At 43.0% G+C, this 6,643-nt stretch overlaps 1 pseudogene; it reads right to left on the bottom strand.

Moving 5' to 3' along the window:
- Positions 1-6,198, bottom strand: part of LOC125516336 — a 30,106-nt pseudogene extending 23,908 nt beyond the window's left edge.
- Between the last annotated feature and the right edge of the window lie 445 nt (positions 6,199-6,643).

Raw genomic sequence — 6,643 nt, 5'->3', positions numbered from 1 at the left:
GGAAATAGATGAAGTATTCTTTAAACAGGGACCTATTCTGAAACACAATTTGCCTGTTGAAATCCTAGGGGATCCTCCTCCACCCAAGGGTGATCCCGTGTTTGAGCTTAAACAATTACCTGATACTCTTAAATATGCTTATCTTGATGAAAAGAAGATATATCCTGTTATTATTAGTGCTAACCTTTCAGAGCATGAAGAAAAATTATTGAAAACTCTGAAGAAGCACCGTGCTGCTATTGGATATACTCTTGATGATCTTAAGGGCATTAGTCCCACTCTATGTCAACACAAAATAAATTTGGAGAAAGACGCCAAACCAGTTATTGATCACCAACGACGGCTAAATCCTAAGATGAAAGAAGTGGTAAGAAAGGAAATATTAAAGCTCCTTGAGGCAGGTATAATTTATCCCGTTTGCTGATAGTCAGTGGGTAAGTCTTGTCCATTGTGTCCCTAAGAAGGGAGGTATTACTATTGTTCCTAATGATAAAGATGAATTGATTCCCAAAGAATTATTACAGGTTATAGGATGGTAATTGATTTCCACAAATTAAATAAGGCTACTAAAAAGATCATTACCCCTTACCTTTTATTGATCAAATGCTAGAAAGATTATCCAAACATACACATTTTTGCTTTCTAGATGGTTACTCTGGTTTCTCTCAAATACCTGTGTCAGCTGATGATCAAGCAAAGACCACTTTTACTTGCCCTTTCGGTACTTTTGCTTATAGATGTATGCCTTTTGGTTTATGTAATGCACCTGCTACCTTTCAAAGATGCATGATGGCTATATTCTCTGACTTTTGTGAAAAGATATGTGAGGTTTTCATGGACGATTTCTCCATTTATGGATCCTCTTTTGATGATTGCTTGAGCAACCTTGATCGAGTTTTGCAGAGATGTGAAGAAACTAATCTTGTTCTGAATTGGGAGAAATGCCACTTTATGGTTAATGAAGGTATTGTCTTGGGGCATAAAATTTCTGAAAGAGGCATTGAAGTTGATAAAGCTAAAGTTGATGCTATTGAAAAGATGCCATGTCCCAAGGACATTAAAGGTATAAGAAGCTTCCTCGGTCATGCCGGTTTTTATAGGAGGTTCATTAAGGACTTCTCAAAAATTTCTCGGCCTCTGACTAATCTATTACAAAAAGATATTCCTTTTGTCTTTGATGATGATTGCGTAGAAGCATTTGAAATACTTAAGAAAGCATTAATCTTTGCACCTATTGTTCAGCCACCTGATTGGAATTTACCTTTTGAAATTATGTGTGATGCTAGTGATTATGTTGTAGGTGCTGTTCTAGGGCAAAGAGTTGATAAGAAATTAAATGTTATTCAATATGCTAGTAAAACTCTAGACAATGCTCAGAGAAATTATGCTACTACTGAAAAAGAATTCTTAGCAGTTGTATTTGCTTGTGATAAGTTCAGACCTTATATTGTTGATTCTAAAGTAACTATTCACACTGATCATGCTGCTATTAAATATCTTATGGAAAAGAAAGATGCTAAACCTAGACTTATTAGATGGGTTCTCCTGCTACAAGAATTTGATTTGCATATCATTGATAGAAAGGGAGCTAAGAACCCCGTTGCAGACAACTTGTCTAGGTTAGAGAATGTTCTTGATGACCCATGCTACCTCTTGAGCACCACGTTGGTTTTCCCTTGAAGAGGAAAGGGTGATGCAGTAAAGTAGCATAAGTATTTCCCTCACTTTTTGAGAACCAAGGTATCAATCCAGTAGGAGATCACGCTCGAGTCCCACACCTACACAAACAAACAAGAACCTCGCAACCAACGCGATAAAGGGGTTGTCAATCCCTTCACGGTCACTTACGAGAGTGAGATCTGATAGATATGATAAGATAGTAATTTTGGTATTTTTATGATAAAGAGAAATAAAGATGCAAAGTGAAAATAAACGGAAATAGAAATAGCTAAGTGTTGGAAGATTAATATGATGGAAGATAGACCCGGGGGCCATAGGTTTCACTAGTGCTTCTCTCAAGAGCATAAGTATTACGGTGGGTAAACGAATTACTGTCGAGCAATTGATAGAATTGAGCATAGTTATGAGAATATCTAGGTATGATCATGTATATAGGCATCACGTCCGCGACAAGTAGACCGAAAAGATTCTGCATCTACTACTATTACTCCACACATCGACCGCTATCCAGCATGCATCTAGAGTATTAAGTTCATAAGAACAGAGTAATGCTTTAAGTAAGATGACATGATGTAGAGGGATAAACTCATGCAATATGATATAAACCCCATCTTTTATCCTCGATGGCAACAATACAATACGTGCCTTGCTGCCCCTACTGTCACTGGGAAAGGACACCGCAAGATTGAACCCAAAGCTAAGCACTTCTCCCATTGCAAGAAAGATCAATCTAGTAGGCCAAACCAAACTGATAATTCGAAGAGACTTGCAAAGATAACCAATCATACATAAAAGAATTCAGAGGAGATTCAAATATTGTTCATAGATAAACTTGATCATAAACCCACAATTCATCGGATCTCGACAAACACACCGCAAAAGAAGATTACATCGAATAGATCTCCAAGAAGATCGAGGAGAACTTTGTATTGAGATCCAAAGAGAGAGAAGAAGCCATCTAGCTAATAACTATGGACCCGAAGGTCTGAAGTAAACTACTCACACATCACCGGAGAGGCCATGGAGTTGATGTAGAGGCCCTCCGTGATCAATGCCCCCTCCGGCGGAGCTCCGGAAAAGGCCCCAAGATGGGATCTCTCGGGTACAGAAGGTTGCGGTGGAATTAGGTTTTCGTGGTGCTCCTGGATGTTTGGGGGGTACGTGGATATATATAGGAGGAAGAAGTAGGTCGGTGGAGCAACGAGGGGCCCACGAGGGTGGAGGCGCCCCTGCCTCGTGGCCTCCTTGATTGTTTCTTGACTCCCACTCCAAGTCTCCTGGATCACGTTTGTTGAGAAAATCACGTTCCCAGAAGGTTTCATTCCGTTTGGACTTCGTTTGATATTCCTTTTCTGTGAAACACTGAAATAGGCAAAAAAACAGCAATTTGGGTTGCGGCCTCCGGTTAATAGGTTAGTCCCAAAAATGATATAAAAGTGTAAAATAAAGCCCATTAACATCCAAAACAGATAATATAATAGCATGGAGCAATCAAAAATTATAGATACGTTGGAGACGTATCAAGCATCCCCAAGCTTAATTCCTGCTCGTCCTCGAGTAGGTAAATGATAAAAGAAGAATTTTTGATGTGGAATGCTTTCTAACATATTTCTCAATGTAATTTTTTATTGTGGCATGAATGTTCAGATCTGAAAGATTCAAGATAAAAGTTTAATATTGACATAGAAATAATAATACTTCAAGCATACTAACTAAGCAATTGTCTTCTCAAAATAACATGGCCAAAGAAAGTTATCCCTACAAAATCATATAGTCTGGCTATGCTCTATCTTCACCACACAAAATATTTAAATCATGCACAACCCCGATGACAAGCCAAGCAATTGTTTCATACTTTTGATGTTCTCAAACTTTTTCAATCTTCACGCAATACATGAGCGTGAGCCATGGACATAGCACTATAGGTGGAATAGAATGGTGGTTGTGGAGAAGACAAAAAGGAGAAGATAGTCTCACATCAACTAGGCGTATCAACGGGCTATGGAGATGCCCATCAATAGATATCAATGTGAGTGAGTAGGGATTGCCATGCAATGGATGCACTAGAGCTATAAGTGTATGAAAGCTCAAAACGCTAAATGGGTTATATTGTTTTGTTCTCAACAAATCCCACCCTGTCTCTAATTCCACATTATAGTGAACGGGCTGCAGATCTGAGAAGCGTCGGAAAGCGTGAACTATTCTCTAGAGCGTAACATAGATATAACTCGAAAAAAGCAAAATCGATCATGGAAAACATATAATCGTACCTATATGTCGTGGTGCATCCAACTTTGTGCTTGTCATCGTTAGCCTCGTTGTGTTCATGATTGTAACAATCTCTTTGAGTGGGTTATTTTGTGAAGAATGGTAGAGCATAGCCCATAACAGTCACTATCTCATCAATTTTGGTATAGGTAATAGACATAGCTCATTAAGCTTGGCATTCTCATTTTTAGAAACAAAATGTCTTAACTGGTTAAATGCCTTTGAAGTATTATATTCCCCTATGTAATAGTAAACGAGTCCTGAATCTCAAGATGTTATGGATACTATACCAAGCAACCGATAGAGTATACATGAATAGAATAGAGAGGTAGCACTTTCACTAATCGCTAGACGAATGAGGTACTGGGAGCTGGTGAGCGCAAAGAAGGGGATAGGTGGCGGGAATAGTGGGGGAGGACTGGTGCGCAGCGTAACGGTGGGCATGGGTTAAGCAGACCAAGTGGTGGAAATAAAGTGATAATGGGAGACTAGCATTCCCTTCTCTCTTTTCTCCAGTCATTTTTTTATTTGGCGCTTTCTGTCTCGCGCCACCCCCTTTTTGGCCGACTTTCCTTATCTTATTTCTCGCGATCCGGTGGAGTCTGCATCGCCGACTCAGGGTGGCGGGAATCATCATCTTACTCGATCCACCCTCTCATCACGCATTGGGACACAGTGCGCTCAGATAATATGATTCCGATCACACTTTATTTACTTACACTCAAGAAGTAAGGTTTACAACTCAATACTGAGCGTCAATGCAGCTCAGCAACAACCATTAAGAATGAGGTCTCTAACCGATCGATTGCCTTCATGATCTCGGTGTATGTGAATTGGCCTCCGGGCAATCCTACCCCCTTCTAGGAGGCGAAGTAGATCTGTTGTACCGGAGTGAGATAGATGATGAGTGCAATGACTGCATGCTACATCAGTGGTCCGAACCGCGCCCTACCCTGCGATACCCGGAAGATGGTGAGGTGACATGTATGTAGTGGAGAAGAAATTGGATGCAACAGCGATTTGGGGTCTTAAACGACTGCCACAAAGGACAATGATCTACGGAATCAGTAAGAGTCAGAGAAAGATAAGTCATATCTAGTCTAGAAGCGCGTGCAAAGCTATGCTTGCACTGCGGGACAGGAAAGTCTGGTGGGGCGGTGGTGCTGATTTCCGAGGGCGTGGACGGGGGGTGAGGCGAGGCACAGCAGATTACGCGCTATGACAATGATATTTGCAATAAGCAGACATGAAGCCGGTTGGGTGGGGAGCAAGTATGTCGATAAAAGAGAAGGTCCCGATGTTCCATGTCAGATGGGCCAAGAGCGTCCTAAAAGAAGACCGGTATTTCACCACCATGGTTATACCCGAAGCCAAATCCAAGACCGCGGGCGCAAACGTCACCGCGAAAAATGAGCCATGGGTACTGGCTTCCCAAGTGGACCAATGCTTCTTCATTACCGACCCGTCAAAGCCCAGTCGTGTTGTCGTGAGGAGGGCAAAAGGAACATCATCGGAATGGATGGAGTCGCCAATGAGCAAGACTTCGATAAGTACGGCGACCCGAAGATGGAAGATGACGACAACGATGAAGTACCATACACCACAAGAAGAAACTGGACCACCCTACCTAAAGGACGTCCATTCAAGAGAAGATCAATCAAGGGGTTCCAGGGCTAAATTATTCAACCGAGAAAGAAGGGCAAGAAGATTGTGAAAAGATAGCTAAGATCGAATCACGACGTGTCGGCCGCGTGTGTGTGTTCAGTGGCAAGCTCAATTATTACATGCAACTAAATTATTACATGTATCACTTGATTTCAACCATGTCATCTAATTCTAAATCTTTGCACAATGGTTTTATCACTCCATTTGCATTTTCCTTTTCTTTTATCTCAAATCTTAAATTATTACATGCAACTAAAAATCCAAAAAAATAAAAAAAGTTAGTAATGGCGCACCAGGAGAAGGTGCCATTGCTATCACGGTGTTTATGGTGCACCCCTAAAAGGTGCACCATTGATATAGAGATTTTTATGGCGCACCCCTAAAAGGTGCGCCGTGCAACCCTCCCGCACACTAAAATATCCCCAATCCCCAAATCATGCGATCCCAAATCCCCAATCCCCAATCTCACACCTCTCTCAGCCCTCGACCTGCGCCCCCGACCTGCGCCGCCACCTCGACCCACTGCGCCGCCGCCCCTACCTGCGTCGCCGCCCAGACCCACTGCGCCGCCCCGACCCACTGCATCGCCGCCCAGACCCACTGGGCCGCCGCCCCTACCCACTGTGCCACCGCCCGTCCGCTGGCCCTCCGTCGCGCCACATCCCTCTAGCCCACAACGCACCACCCTTCCAGGAGCTGCAGCTCCGTCCAGTGCGCGAGGAGCAGCAACGCCGTCGACACCCAACGACAAGGAGAAGCAGCAGCACGTCCACCTCGCCGAGGAGCAGCCGCGCGTCCACCTCGCTGAGGAGTAGCAGCGCGTCCACCTCGCTGAGGAGCAGCAGCGCGTCCACCTCGCCAAGGAGCAGCAGCTCGTCAAGGATCCACCTCCACGGTCGACCTCCATTCCTGCTACTTTCCTCTGCCCTGCCTATTGAATTCAAGAGGTGATTAACCTTCCTTCTGCAATTACTAATGCCAAACTTGCTCCATGATCTAATCCTTCTTCATTGTTGAAACAGATTTTTTG

Source organism: Triticum urartu, chromosome 6, assembly GCF_003073215.2.
Source record: "Triticum urartu cultivar G1812 chromosome 6, Tu2.1, whole genome shotgun sequence".
Taxonomy (NCBI): Eukaryota; Viridiplantae; Streptophyta; class Magnoliopsida; order Poales; family Poaceae; genus Triticum; species Triticum urartu.
Note: the sequence above shows the minus strand (reverse complement) of the source record. Positions and strands in the feature narration are given on the sequence as shown.